The sequence below is a fragment of the Arachis hypogaea genome, chromosome 17 (assembly GCF_003086295.3).
Source record: "Arachis hypogaea cultivar Tifrunner chromosome 17, arahy.Tifrunner.gnm2.J5K5, whole genome shotgun sequence".
Lineage (NCBI taxonomy): Eukaryota > Viridiplantae > Streptophyta > Magnoliopsida > Fabales > Fabaceae > Arachis > Arachis hypogaea.
Genome location: NC_092052.1, coordinates 119,239,236 through 119,254,904, shown reverse-complemented (window position 1 = coordinate 119,254,904; position 15,669 = coordinate 119,239,236). Strand labels below are relative to the sequence as shown.

Sequence of the window (15,669 nt, the reverse complement as noted above, 5' to 3'; positions counted from 1 at the left end):
AAAAACACACAAACTCATAGTAAAGTCTAGAAATGTGAATTTAACATAAAAACTAATGAAAACATCCCTAAAAGTAACTAGATTCTACTCAAAACATACTAAAAACAATGCCAAAAAGCGTATAAATTATCCGCTCATCACAACACCAAACTTAAATTGTTGCTTGTCCCCAAGCAACTGAACATCAAATAGGATAAAAAGAAGAGAATATACTATAAATTCCAAACTATCAATGAAACATAGCTCCAATCAGATGAGCGGGACTTGTAGCTTTTTGCCTCTTGAATAGTTTTGGCATCTCACTTTATCCATTGAAGTTCAGAATGATTGGCATCTATAGAAACTCAAAGTTCAGATAGTATTATTGATTCTCCTAGTTCAGTATGATGATTCTTGAACACAGCTATTTTATGAGTCTTGGCCGTGGCCCTAAGCACTTTGTTTTCCAGTATTACCACCGGATACATAAATGCCACAGACACATAACTGGGTGAACCTTTTCAGATTGTGACTCAACTTTGCTAAAGTCCCCAATTAGAGGTGTCCAGGGTTCTTCAGCACACTCTTTTTTTTTTGTTTGCTTTGGACCTTGACTTTAACCGCTCAGTCTCAAGTTTTCACTTGACACCTACACGCCACAAGCACATGGTTAGCGACAGCTTGGTTTAGCCACTTAGGCCAGGATTTTATTCCTTTAGGCCCTCCTATCCACTGATGCTCAAAGCCTTGGGATCCTTTTTATTTACCCTTGCCTTTTGGTTTTAAGGGTTACTGGCTTTTTGCTCTTGCCTCTTGGTTTTAAGAGCTTTTGGCTTTTTCTTTTATTTTTTTTTCTATTTTTTTTCTTTCGCCTATATTTTTTTTCTGCAAGCTTTGTTCTTTGCTGCTTTTTCTTGCTTCAAGAATCATTTTTATGATTTTTCAGATTATCAAATAACATGTCTCCTTGTCATCATTCTTTCAAGAGCCAACATATTTAACATTCTTAAACAACAACTTCAAAAGACATATGCACTGTTCAAGCATTCATTCAGAAAATAAAAAGTATTGTCACCACATCAATATAATTAAACTAAGTTCAAGGATAAATTCAAAACTCATGTACTTCTTGTTCTTTTGAATTAAAACATTTTTCATTTAAGAGAGGTGATGGATTCATAGGACATTCATAACTTTAAGACAGAGTTACTAACTACTAATGATCATGTAATAAGACACAAACTTAGATAAGCACTTAACATAGAGAAAACAAAAAACAGAGAATATAAGAACAAGGAATGAGTCCACCTTAGTGATGGTGGCGTTTCCTTCTTGAGGAACCAATGATGTCCTTGAGCTCTTCTATGTCTCTTCCTTGTCTTTGTTGCTCCTCCCTCATTGCTTTTTGATCTTCTCTAATTTTATGAAGGATGATGGAGTGCTCTTGATGTTCCACCCTTAGTTGTCCCATGTTGGAACTTAATTCTCCTAGAGAGGTGTTGATTTGCTCCCAATAGTTTTGTGGAGGAAAATGCATTTGAGGCATCTCCGGGATCTCATAGTGATGAGCTTCCTGCGCCTCTTGAGCTCCATGAATGGGCTCTCTTGCTTGCTCCGTCCTTTTCTTAGTGATGGGCTTCTCTTTCTCAATGGGAATGTCTCCTTCTATGAAAGCTCCAGCTGAGTAACATAGATGGAAAATAAGATGAGAAAAAGCTAGCCTTGCCATGGGGGAGGACTTTTCGGCCATTTTGTAGAGTTCAAGAGAGATGACTTCATGAACTTCTACTTCCTTTCCAATCATGATGCTATGAATCATGATGGCCCGATCCACAGTAACTTCAGATCGGTTGCTAGTGGGGATGATGGAGCGTTGGATGAACTCCAACCATCCTCTAGCCACAGGCTTGAGGTCCAGTCTTCTTAGTTGAACCGGCTTGCCTTTGGAGTCAATCTTCCATTGAGCTCCTTCCACACATATGTCCATGAGGACTTGGTCCAACCTTTGATTAAAGTTGACCCTTCTAGTGTAGGGGCGTGCATCTCCTTGCATCATAGGCAAGTTAAACGCCAACCTCATATTTTTCGGACTAAAATCTAAGTATTTCCCCCGAACCATTGTAATATAATTCTTTGGGTTTGGGTTCTTACTTTGATCATGGTTCCTAGTGATCCATGCATTGGCATAGAACTCTTGAACCATTAGGATGCCGACTTGTTGGATGGGTTTTGTTAGAACTTCCCAACCTCTTCTTTGGATTTCATGTCGGATCTCTGGATACTCATTCTTCTTGAGCTTGAAAGGGACCTCAGGGATCACCTTCTTCTTGGCCACAACATCATAGAAGTGGTCTTGATGAGCTTTGGAGATGAATCTTTCCATCTCCCATGACTCGGAGGTGGAAGCTTTTGTCTTCCCTTTCCCTTTTCTAGAGGATTCTCCGGTCTTAGGTGCCATCAATGGTAATGGAAAAACAAAAAGCTTATGCTTTTACCACACCAAACTTAGAATTTTGCTCGCCCTCGAGCAAGAGAAGAAAGAAGAGATGAAGAAGAAGAAGAAGAAATGGAGGAGAGGGAGAGAGATGTGTTTCAGCCAAGAAGGGGAAGAGAGGGTTGTGTTGTGTGAAAATGAGGAGGAATGGAGGGCTATATATAGGGAAGGGAGGGGGGATAAGGTTCGGCCATAAGGGTGGGTTTTGGGTGGCAAATTGCTTTTGAATTTTGAAGGTAGGTGGGGTTTATGAGGTAGGTTTATGGGGAAGAGTGGATGGATGTGAGTGGTGTAGTGGTGATAGGGAAGAGAGATTGAGGTGATTGGTGAAGAGTTTTGGGGAAGAGTGTTTATGGGATTGTGTGAAAGAGGGGTGAGAAGAAGTAAGTGGGGATCCTATGGGGTCCACAGATCCTGAGGTGATCCTGTGGGGTCCACAGATCCTGAGGTGTTCAAGGATTTACAACTTTGCACCAAATTAGGCATGCAAAATGCCCTTGCACACAACTCTGGGCGTTCAGCGCCAGATTGGTGCTTGTTCTGGGCGTTGAACGCCCATTTGTTGCCCATTTCTGGCGTTGAACGCCAAAACTATGCTTGTTCTGGGCGTTCAGCGCCAGCTCTTCTCCAGGGTACAATTCTGGCGTTCAAACACCCAGATGCTGCCCATTTTGGGCGTTCAGCGCCAGAACCATGCTCTGTTCTGGCGTTGAACGCCAGCCAGATGCATCTTACTGGCGTTTAAACACCAGTAAGGTCTTCCTTCAGAGTGTGATTTTTCTTCTGCTGTTTTTGATTTCGTTTTCAATTTTTTTATTTATTTTGTGACTCCACATGATCATGAACCTAATAAAACATGAAAAACAATAAAAATATAAATTAGATAAAAATTGGGTTGCCTCCCAACAAGCGCTTCTTTAATGTCAATAGCTTGACAGTGGGCTCTCATGGAGCCTCACAGATGTTCAGAGCATTGTTGAGACTCTCCAACACCAAACTTAGAGTTTGACTGTGGGGGCTCTGGTTGACTCTGTAGTGAGAGAAGCTTTTTATGCTTCTTCTCCATGTTTACAGAAGGATGACCTCGAGTTTTAAACACAATGGAGTCCTCATTCAATTGAAGGACTAGTTCACCTCTGTCAACATCAATCACAGCTCTTGCTGTGGCTAGGAAGGGTCTTCCAAGGATGATGGATTCATCCTCATCCCTCCCAGTATCTAGGACTATGAAATCAGCAGGGATGTAAAGACCTTCAACCTTTACTAACACGTCCTCTACTTGTCCATAAGCTTGTTTTCTTGAATTGTCTGCCATCTCTAATGAGATTTTAGCAGTTTGCACCCCAAAGATTCCCAGTTTCTCTATTACAGAGAGGGGCATGAGGTTTATCCCTGAACCAAGGTCACACAGAGCTTTTTCAAAGATCATGGTGCCTATGGTACAAGGTATTAGGAACTTTCCAGGATCCTGTTTCTTCTGAGGCAATGTCAGTTGATCCAGATCACTTAGTTCATTGGTGAACAAGGGAGGTTCATCTTCCCAAGTCTCAATACCAAATAATTTGGCATTCAGCTTCATGATTGCACCAAGGTACTTGGTAACTTACTCTTCAGTAACATCCTCATTCTCTTCAGAAGAGGAATACTCATCAGAGCTCATGAATGGTATAAGGAGGTTTAATGGAATCTCTATGGTCTCTAAATGAGTCTCAGATTCCTTTGGTTCCTCAGAGGGAAACTCCTTATTGATCACTGGATGTCCCAGGAGGTCTTCCCCCTTGGGATTCACGTCCTCCTCTCCCTCTTTGGGTTCGGCCATTTTGGTTATGTCAATGGCCTTGCACTCTCCCTTTGGATTTTCTTCTGTATTGCTTGGGAGAGTACAGGGAGGGATTTCAGTGATCCTTTTACTCAGTTGGCCCACTTGTGCTTCTAAATTTCTAATGGAAGACCTTGTTTCATTTATGAAACTTACAGTGGCCTTGGACAGATCAGAGACTAAGTTTGCTAAATTAGAGGTATTTTGTTCAGAGTTCTCTGTCTGTTGCTGAGAAGATGATGGAAAAGGTTTACTATTGTTAAACCTGTTTCTTCCACCATTATTAAAGCCTTGTTGAGGCTTTTGTTGATCCTTCCATGAGAGATTTGGGTGATTTCTCCATGAGGGATTATATGTATTTCCATATGGTTCACCCATGTAATTCACCTCTGCTATTGCAGGGTTTTCAGGATCATAAGCTTCTTCTTCAGAAGATGCCTCTTGAGTACTGTTGGATGCAGCTTGTATTCCATTCAGACTCTGAGAAATCATATTGACTTGCTGAGTCAATATTTTATTCTGAGCCAATATAGCATTCATAGTATCAATTTCAAGAACTCCCTTCTTCATAGGCGTCCCATTACTCACAGGATTCCTCTCAGAAGTGTACATGAACTGGTTATTAGCAACCATGTCAATGAGTTCTTGAGCTTCTGCAGGCGTTTTCTTTAGGTGAATGGATCCACCTGCAGAAGTATCCAATGACATCTTAGCTAATTCAGACAGACCATCATAGAATATATCCAGGATGGTCCATTCTGAAAGCATGTCAGAAGGACACTTTTTGGTCAGTTCCTTGTATCTCTCCCAAGCTTCACAGAGGGATTCACCTTCTTTCTGTCTGAAGGTTTGAACATCCACTCTAAGCTTACTCAGCTTTTGAGGAGGAAAGAACTTGGCTAAGAAAGCCTTGACCAGCTTATCCCAAGAGTTCAGGCTATCCTTAGGTTGAGAGTCCAACCATACTCTAGCTCTGTCTCTTACAGCAAAAGGAAAAAGCATGAGCCTGTAGACTTCAGGATCTACTCCATTAGTCTTAACAGTATCACATATCTGCAAGAATTCAGTTAAGAACTGAAAAGGATCTTCAGATGAAAGTCCATGAAACTTGTAGTTCTGCTGCATCAGAGAAACTAATTGAGGTTTCAGCTCAAAATTGTTTGCTCCAATGGTAGGGATGGAGATGCTTCTTCCATGTAAATTGGAATTAGGTGCAGTAAAGTCACCAAGCATCCTCCTTGCATTATTGTTGTTGGGTTCGGCTGCCATCTCCTCTTCCTGTTTGAAATTTTCAATAAGGTTGTCTCTGGATTGTTGTAATTTAGCTTCTCTTAGTTTTCTCTTCAGAGTCCTTTCAGGTTCTGGATCAGCTTCAACAAGAATGCCTTTTTCCTTGTTCCTGCTCATAAGAAAGAGAAGAGAACAAGAAAAGAAGAGGAATCCTCTATGTCACAGTAAAGAGGTTCCTTATTGTTAGTAGAAGAAGAAAAGGAATAGGGGTGAAGAAGAATAAAGAATCCAAACACAAAGGTAAGGATAGGAGCAGTGATGTGAGATGAAGAGAAGTGTTAGTAGATGAATAAATAATTAGAAGGAGATGAGGGAGAAGGATTTTCGAAAATTATTTTTGAAAAAGAGTTAGTGATTTTCGAAAATAGTTTTTGAAAAAGGTTAGTAATTTTTTGAAAATTAAAATAAAAAATTAAAATAATTAGTCAATAAAATAGAAATTTTGAAAAAGAGGGAAGATATTTTCGAAAATTAGAGAGAGAGAGAGTTAGTTAGGTAGTTTTGAAAAAGATAAGAAACAAACAAAAAGTTAGTTAGTTAGTTGAAACAAATTTTGAAAAGATAAGGAGTTAGGAAGTTAGAAAAGATATTTTGAAATCAAGTTTTTGAAAAAGATATGATTGAAATTAGTTTTGAAAAAGGTTTGATTTTTAAAATCACAATTAATGACTTGATTCACAAGAAATCATGAGATATGATTCTAGAACTTAAAGTTTGAATATTTCTTAACAAGCAAGTAACAAACTTGAAATTTTTGAATCAAAACATTAATTGATGATGTTATTTTCGAAAATTATGAGATAAAATTAAGAAAAATGAAAAAGATTTGATTTTTGAAAAAGATAAGATTTTTAAATTGAAAATTTGATTTGACTCATAAAAACAACTAGATTTTAAAAATTTTTGAAAAAGTCAAATCTAATTTTTGAAATTTTAAGAGAGAAAAAGGGGAAGATATTTTTTTGATTTTTGAATTTTTAATGATGAGAGAGAAAAAACATGAAAATGATGTAATGCATGAAAATTTTGGATCAAAACAATGAATGCATGCAAAAATGCTATGAATGTCAAGATGAACACCAAGAACACTTTGAAGATCATGATGAACATCAAAAATATATTTTTGAAAAATTTTTAATGCAAAGAAAACATGCAAGACACCAAACATAGAAATCTTTAATGCTTAGGCACTAAGAATTCAAGAATGCATATGAAAAACATCATACAACACAAAACAATATAATATGAAGATCAATCAAGAAGGTTTTATCAAGAACAACTTGAAGATCATGATGAATGCAATGCATGAATGCAATTTTCGAAAAATGCAAGATGAGTATGCAATTGACACCAAACTTGAAGTTGACTCAAGACTCAAACAAGAAACACAAAAAATATTTTTTTGATTTTTATGATTTTATGATTTTTTTTTGTATTTTTATTTTATATTTTTCGAAAATCATTTGAAAAAGAAAAATAAGGATTCCAAAATTTTTTAATATGAATTCCAGGAATCTTACAATCTTAATCTAAAGCTCCAATCTGAGGGTTAGACATGGCTTAATAGCCAGTCAAGCTTTAGCATGAATATGGGAGTAATTCATTCAATTTTAAGCCAAAACCTCTGTCCAAAAGAATTTAGACATGGTTTTATAGCCAGCATGCTTCAACATGCTTCATGAAACTCTAGAATTCATTCTTAAAAATTTTGAAGAAAAATATATTTTCGAAAACATTTTTATTTTAAAAATTTTTTTCAAAAACAAAGGAGAAATTTTTTTGAAAGATTTTTGAAAAATTTTTTGAAAATAAAACAAAAAGAAAATTACCTAATCTGAGCAACAAGATGAACCGTCAGTTGTTCAAACTCGAACAATCCCCGGCAACGGCGCCAAAAACTTGGTGCACGAAATTGTGATCATCAATGGCGCCATCAACATGGTACGCTCAATTGTAATCCCAACTTTTTTATCACAACTTCGCACAACTAACCAGCAAGTGCACTGGGTCGTCCAAGTAATAAACCTTACGCGAGTAAGGGTCGATCCCACGGAGATTGTTGGTATGAAGCAAGCTATGGTCATCTTGTAAATCTCAGTCAGGCGGATATAGAATGGTTATGGAGTTTTCAAATATTAGTAACAAAATAGGGATAGAGATACTTATGTAAATCCTTGGTGAGAATTTCAGATAAATGCATGGAGATGCTTTTGTCCCTCTAAACCTCTGCTTTCCTGCTGTCTTCATCCAATCAGTCTTACTCCTTTCCATGGCTGGCTGTATGTAAGGACATCACCTTTGTCAATGGCTACTTTTGATCCACTCTGGAAAATGGTCCGATGCGCTATCACTGCATGGCTAATCGTCTGGAGGCATCACCCTTGTCAATGGCTGCATCCTATCCTCTTGTGAAAATGGTCCATATGCTCTGTCATAGCACGGCTAATCATCTGAGGTTCTCGATCATACTGGAATAGGATTCACCCTCCTTTTGCGTCTGTCACTACGCCCAGCACTCGTGAGTTTGAAGTTCGTCACAGTCATTCAATCCCAGAGTCCTACTCGGAATACCACAGACAAGGTTTAGACTTTTCGGACTCTCATGAATTCCGCCATCAATCTAGCTTATACCACGAAGATTCTGATTAAGAGATCCAAGAGATACTCATTCAATCTAAGGTAGAACGGAAGTGGTTGTCAGGCACGCGTTCATAGGGAATGATGATGATTGTCACGTTCATCACATTCAGGTTGAAGTGCGAATGAATATCTTAGAAGCAGAATAAGTTGAATTGAATAGAAAAATAGTAGTACTTTGCATTAATCTTTGAGGAACAGCAGAGCTCCATACCTTAATCTATGGAGTGCAGAAACTCAGCCGTTGAAAATACATAAGTGAAAGGTCCAGGCATGGCCGAATGGCCAGCCCCTCTGATCTAAGAACTAGGCGTCCAAAGATGTCTAATACAATAGTAAAAAGTCCTATTTATAATAAACTAGCTACTAGGGTTTACAGAAGTAAGTAATTGATGCATAAATCCACTTCCGGGGCCCACTTGGTGTGTGCTTGGGCTGAGCTTGAATGTTACACGTGCAAAGGCTCTTTCTGGAGTCGAACGCCAGGTTGTAACGTATTTCTGGCGTTCAACTCTGGTTTGTGACTTGTTTCTGGCGTTTAACTCCAGACAGCAGCATAGAACTGGCGTTCAACGCCCTTTTACGTCGTCTAAACTCGTTCAAAGTATGGACTATTATATATTGCTGGAAAGCCCTGGATGTCTACTTTCCAACGCAATTAAAAGCGCGTCATTTTGAGTTCTTTAGCTCCAGAAAATCTACTTTGAGTGCAGGGAGGTCAGAATCCAACAGCATCAGTAGTCCTTCTTCAACCTCTGAATCTGATTTTTGCTCAAGTCCCTCAATTTCAGCCAGAAAATACCTGAAATCACAGAAAAACACACAAACTCATAGTAAAGTCCAGAAATGTGAATTTAACATAAAAACTAATGAAAAAATCCCTAAAAGTAACTAGATTCTACTAAAAACATACTAAAAATAATGCCAAAAAGCGTATAAATTATCCGCTCATCACCCATCAACAAAAAAAAATTATTTTTTAATGGTTTTTGACCTAAAAATGGTATTTTTTGTCAAAATATTTTTCAAAAAATAAAATAAAATGATAAACGGGCTGACCATAAATGGTCCGGGCTAGAAAATTTTGGTCCGCGAATAAAGCGGACTTAAACGGGCCAGCCCGTTTAACCAGCGGACTTAACGGGCCGGGCTAGCCCGTTTGACAGCCCTATGACTATGTAGTATTTTTTGCTAAACACACAAGAGAAAGGAATAATATCCAGATTTTTTTTACGAGTGCATTATGAGTTATTAAGCTTATTGCATCAGTTTAATATACAAGTTTAGCTGGAATAAATCGCATCATATCAATTTACTACATAAGGCTGAAGATCACATTGCTGGAATATTTCCAAACTTGGGTTGGTGATAGTATGCGTCAAGTTTTTAATTTAATTATTTAATTTCGATTATTTTTCTTTTTCTATTTATAGTATTGGGTTTGGGGGTTAGATTATTCTATTCTATGGGTGTGGTCCCAAACGGTTAGATTATTAGATGAATAAAATTGTGTCATGTACTGAATTTAACGGCCTAAACATGCTATAATTATGAATAAGGTTCATAGCACAGAATGAATTTTGATCTTATATAAAAAAATGATAACTTATATATATCCTTCTCAAGGAGGATACCAAGGCTCTGATACCATGATAAAATTGTGAAACAATAGGAAAAGCAAAGAAAAGAACTTTTATTGATTATTTATTGAATGATTGAATTGTATTGAAGTGTGTTGTAAATAATGAGGGTAAAACTAAATATATATATAACATTGTTCTATGAAAGATAAAAGCAAATAAAGATAAGATAAAGATAAGATAAGATAAGATAATAAATACAAAAATTGTAATTGAATTTATGTATTCTGTTGGGCTAAATTTGTGGGCCACGAGACTTCTTTATTGTTGTCATGGGCTAAGGTGGGAGAGTAATTTAATACGCTCCTTGAAAACTGTGGTTCTATACTTCATCCAGGATAAGCCGGCATTACTTGAGGAGGAGACACATGAGGGGGAAGAGGAGGATGATCGATAAGAATAATACACCTTTCACCCATATGCAGTAGTCAGAGTGGCATGCTTTTTTCTCCGTAAATGGAACGTATTTTCGTAATTCACGAACGCAGAGAAGTAACCCATCAAGTTTTCCACTGTCATGAAGAATGTAGAGAACGTGTTTGCCAGTCCGATCTTCCGTTCGTTGCGGCTGGCAAGGTCAATAAAGAAGGCTTGGCAGGAGGCCTTGGTCAACACGATCGAGGCGTCCAACATCCAGAATCCGATCATAAAAATGACTATGGTGCGTGGCAGAATTTTCTTGGAGAGGTTGTCGCCAAAGGCATAGCCGATGTCTGCGGCGAAACCTATCGCCAAAAGAGCTATGGTGATGGAGATGGCACCGGCAATGATAAAAAGACAGTGGCGCCTGCATCGGATTCTATACTATGTAATGGCGGGTTGGAGAACAAAGCAGTAAAAGAGATCCATCTATCTGGCACTCCGAGAATGTGGTAAATGGGTGGTAGCCAAAACATCTGTATAGCCGAAATAAAGTAGAGTCCAATGGAGATGGAGGCTACTATAAATAACTTCCAAATTGAGCATGGCTGTGCCGGTGGTGATCCGGATTCCAACTGCACTGGTGAGCTCATGACTCAGACTATGCAGTATTTTTTGCTAAACACACATGAGAAAGGAATAATATCCAGATTTTTTTTACGAGTGCATTATGAGTTATTAAGCTTGTTGCATTAGTTTAATATACAAGTTTAGCTGGAATAAATCGCATCACATTAATTTATTACATAAGGCTGAAGATCACATTACTGGAATTTTTCAAACTAGGGTTGGTGATAGTATGCATCAAGCTTTCAATTCAATTGTTTAATTTCGATTATTTTTCTTTTTCTATTTATAGTATTTGGTTTGGGGGGGTGGGTTAGATTATTCTATTCTATGGGTGTGGTCCCAAACGTTTATTTTATTAGAGGAATAGAATTGTGTCATGTAATGAATTTTACGGCCTAAACACGCTGTAATTATGAGTAAGGTTCATAGCACAGAATGAATTTTGATCTTATAGAAAAAATGATAACTTATATATCCTTCTCAAGGAGGATACCAAGGCTCTGATACCATGATAAAATTGTAATTGAATTTATTTATTCTGTTGGACTGAATTTGTGGGCCACGAGACTTCTTTATTGTTGTCATGGGCTAAGGTGGAAGAGTAATTTAATACGCCCCCGCAAGCTGGTGGATGGAAGATGTCAATAATCCACAGCTTGGGTAAGTTCTGATGAAATTGTTGAGAAAAGCGCGTCTGACGTGGTGACACAGAGGAAGATGCGTGCGGCGGAGCTTGAGCTGCCGGCGGCAAAAATATAAAAGGAGATGCTGTGCTTGAGCCGCGATCTTTAAAAGGAAAAATGAAAAAATAAGCGCGTAGAGCGCAATAAGAGAGGGCGCATAGAGCGCGATAAGAAAGAGAGCGCATAGAGCGCGATAAGAGTGGAGATGGAACTGCTAAAACAGAATGCAGACGGAATTGCCGGAAGAAAAGAGGCGCAGACGAAATTGCTAGTAAAGAACCTGGATAACCAAAACTGTGGTAGGATTTTCACTTGGATGCATGTAACTAAATCTATGATTATTTATTGTGGGAGGAGGTTGAAAAAAGAAGCATGGTGATTTCTCACCGAAAAAATGATAACTTATATATCCTTTTCAAGGAGGATACCAAGGCTCTGATACCATGATAAAGTTGTGAAACAATAGGAAAAGCAAAGAAAAGAACTTTTATTGATTATTGATTGAATGATTGAATTGTATTGAAGTGTGTTGTAAACTATGAGGGTAAAACTAAATATATATAGAAAATTGTTCTATGAAAGATAAAAGCAAATAAAGATAAAATAAGAGCAACTAAAGATAAGATAAAGATAAGATAAGATAAGATAAGATAAGATAATAAAGACTAAAATTGTAATTGAATTTATGTATTTTGTTAGGCTGAATTTGTGAGCCACGAGACTTCTTTATTGTTGTCATGGGCTAAGGTGGGAGAGTAATTTAATACACTCCTTGAAAACTGTGGTTCTATACTTCATCCGGGATAAGCCGACATTACTTGAGGAGGAGAAACGTGAGGGGGAAGAGGAGGATGATCGATAAGAATAATATGCCTTTCACCCATATGCAGTAGTCAGAGTGGCATGCTTTTGTCTCCATGAATGGGAACGTATTTTCGTAATTCACGAATGCAGAGAAGTAACCCATCAGGTTTCCCACTGCCATGAAGAATGTGGAGAACATGTTTGCCAGTCTGATCTTCTGTTCGTCGCGGCTGGCAAGGTCAATAAGGAAGGCTTGGCAGGAGGCCTTGGTCAACACGATCGAGGCGTCCAACATCCAGAATCCGATCGTAAAAATGACTATGGTGCGTGGCAGAATTTTCTTGGAGAGGTTGTCGCCAAAGGCATAACCGATGTCTGCGGTGAAGCTTATCGCCAAAAGAGCTTTGGTGATGGAGATGGCACCAGCAATGATAAAAAGATGGTGGCGCCTGCATCGGATTCTATAGTAGGTAATGGCGGGTTGGAGAACAAAGCTGCAAAAGAGATCCATCTGTCTGGCACTCTGAGAATGAGGTAAATGAGTTGTAGCCAAAATATTTGTATAGCCGAAATAAAGTAGAGTCCAATGGAGATGGAGGCTACTGTAAATAGCTTCCAAATTGAGCATAGCTGTGCCAGTGGTGACCCGGATTCCAACTGCACTGGTGAGCTCATGACTATAGGACCGTCAAAATGGGCTAAACCCATCGGGCCATCCCGTTTATCTATTTAAATGGGCGGGCTTTGCCTCTAAAAATAAGCCCGTTTAAATTTCGGGCTAAACGGGCTGAGCCCGATTAACCCGAAAAAAATGACGTGTTAAACAGGCTAGCCTGAGGGCTAAACGGGTCGCCTGTTTATTTTTTTTTTTTAGATTTTTTTTAAATAAAGTAGCACTTTTAGCTAATATTTCTCCCGATCCGACCCGAAAATCTTACCCATCAACAAAAAAATATTATTTTTTAATTGTTTTTGACCTAAAAGTGGTATTTTTTGTCAAAATATTTTTCAAAAAATAAAATAAAATGATAAACGGGCTGACCATAAACGGTCCGGGCTAGAAAATTTTGGCTCACGAATAAAGCGGACTTAAACGGGCCAGCCCGTTTAACCCCCGGACTTAACGGGCTGGGCCTAAAGGGGCTGGACTAGCCCGTTTGACAGCCCTATGACTATGTAGTATTTTTTGCTAAACACACAAGAGAAAGGAATAATATCCAGATTTTTTTACGAGAGCATTGAGTTATTAAGCTTGTTGCATCAGTTTAATATACAAGTTTAGCTGGAATAAATCGCATCACATTAATTTACTATAAGGCTGAATATCACATTACTGAAATTTTCCAAACTAGGGTTGGTGATAGTATGCATCAAGCTTTCAATTTAATTATTTAATTTCAATTATTTTTCTTTTTCTATTTATAGTATTGGGTTTGGGGGGTTAGATTATTCTATTCTATGGGTGTGGTCCCAAACGGTTAGATTATTAGATGAATAGAATTGTGTCATATAATGAATTTAACAGCCTAAACACGCTGTAATTATGAATAAGGTTCATAGCACAGAATGAATTTTGATCTTATATAAAAAAATTATAACTTATATATCCTTCTCAAGGAGGATACCAAGGTTCTGATACCATGATAAAATTATAATTGAATTTATGTATTCTGTTGGGCTGAATTTGTGGGTCACGAGACTTCTTTATTGTTGTCATGGGCTAAGGTGGGAGAGTAATTTAATACGCCCCCTCAAGCTGGTGGATGGAAGATGTCAATAATCCACAGCTTGGATAAGTTCTGATGAAATTGTTGAGAAAAGCGCGTCTGACGTGGTGACGCAGAGGAAGATGCGTGCGGCGGAGTTTGAGCTGACGGCGGCAAAAATATAAAAGAAGATGCTGTGCTTGAGCAGCGATCTTTAAAAGAAAAAATGAAAAAATAAGCGCGTAGAGCGCAATAAGAGAGGGCGCATAGAGCGCAATAAGAATGCAGATGGAACTGCTAAAACAGAATGCAGATTAAACTGCTGAAACAAAATGCAGATGGAACTACCGGAAGAAAGGAGGCGCAGACGAAATTGTTGGTAAAGAACCTGGATAACCAAAGCTGTGGTAGGATTTTCACTTGGATGTATGTAACTAAATCTATGATTATTTATTGTGGGAGGAGGTTGAAAAAAGAAGCATGGTGATTTCTCACCGAAAAAATGATAACTTATATATCCTTCTCAAGGAGGATACCAAGGCTCTGATACCATGATAAAATTATGAAACAATAGGAAAAGCAAAGAAAAGAACTTTTATTGATTATTGATTGAATGATTGAATTGTATTGAAGTGTGTTGTAAACTATGAGGGTAAAACTAAATATATATATATAGAACATTATTCTATGAAAGATAAAAGTAAATAAAGATAAGATAAGAGCAACTAAAGATAAGATAAAGATAAGATAATAAAGACTAAAATTGTAATTGAATTTATGTATTCTGTTGGGCTGAATTTGTGGGCCACGAGACTTCTTTATTGTTGTCATGGGCTAAGGTGGGAGAGTAATTTAATACGCTCCTTGAAAACTGTAGTTCTATACTTCATCTGGGATAAGCTGGCATTACTTGATTAGGAGACACGTGAGGGGGAAGTGAAGGATGATCGATAAGAATAATACGCATTTCACCCATATGTAGTAGTCAGAGTGGCATGCTTTTGTCTCCGTGAATGGGAACGTATTTTCGTAATTCACGAACGCAGAGAAGTAACCCATCAGGTTTCCTACTGCCATGAAGAATGTGGAGAACATATTTGCCAGTCTGATCTTCCGTTCGTCGCGGCTGGCAAGGTCAATAAGGAAGGCTTGGCAGGAGGCCTTGGTCAACACGATCGAGGCGTTGCGTCCAACATCCAGAATCCGATCGTAAAAATGACTAGGGTGCGTGGCAGAATTTTCTTGGAGAGATTGTCGCCAAAGGCATAGCCGATGTCTGCGGCGAAGCCTATCGCCAAAAGAGTTATGGTGATGGAGATGGCACCGGCAATGATATAAAGACGGTGGCGCCTGCATCGGATTCTATAGTAGGTAATGGCGGGTTGGAGAACAAAGCTGTAAAAGAGATCCATCTATCTGGCACTCCGAGAATGTGGTAAATGGGTAGTAGCCAAAACATCTGTATAGCCGAAATAAAGTAGAGTCCAATGGAGATGGAGGCTACTGTAAATAGCTTCCAAATCGAGCATGGCTGTGCCGGTGGTGACCCGGATTCCAACTGCACTGGTGAGCTCATGACTATAGGGCCGTTAAAATGGGCTAAACCCATTGGGTCAGCCTGTTTATC

General features: G+C 38.4%; 1 non-coding gene across 1 annotated transcript; it reads left to right on the top strand.

Annotated features, from left to right (window-relative positions):
- The first annotated feature begins 5,054 nt into the window (after positions 1-5,054).
- On the top strand, positions 5,055-5,162 carry LOC112768056 (small nucleolar RNA R71). The gene has a single exon (XR_003185496.1). It is a non-coding gene; the product is annotated as a small nucleolar RNA R71 (small nucleolar RNA).
- The last annotated feature ends 10,507 nt before the right edge of the window (positions 5,163-15,669 follow it).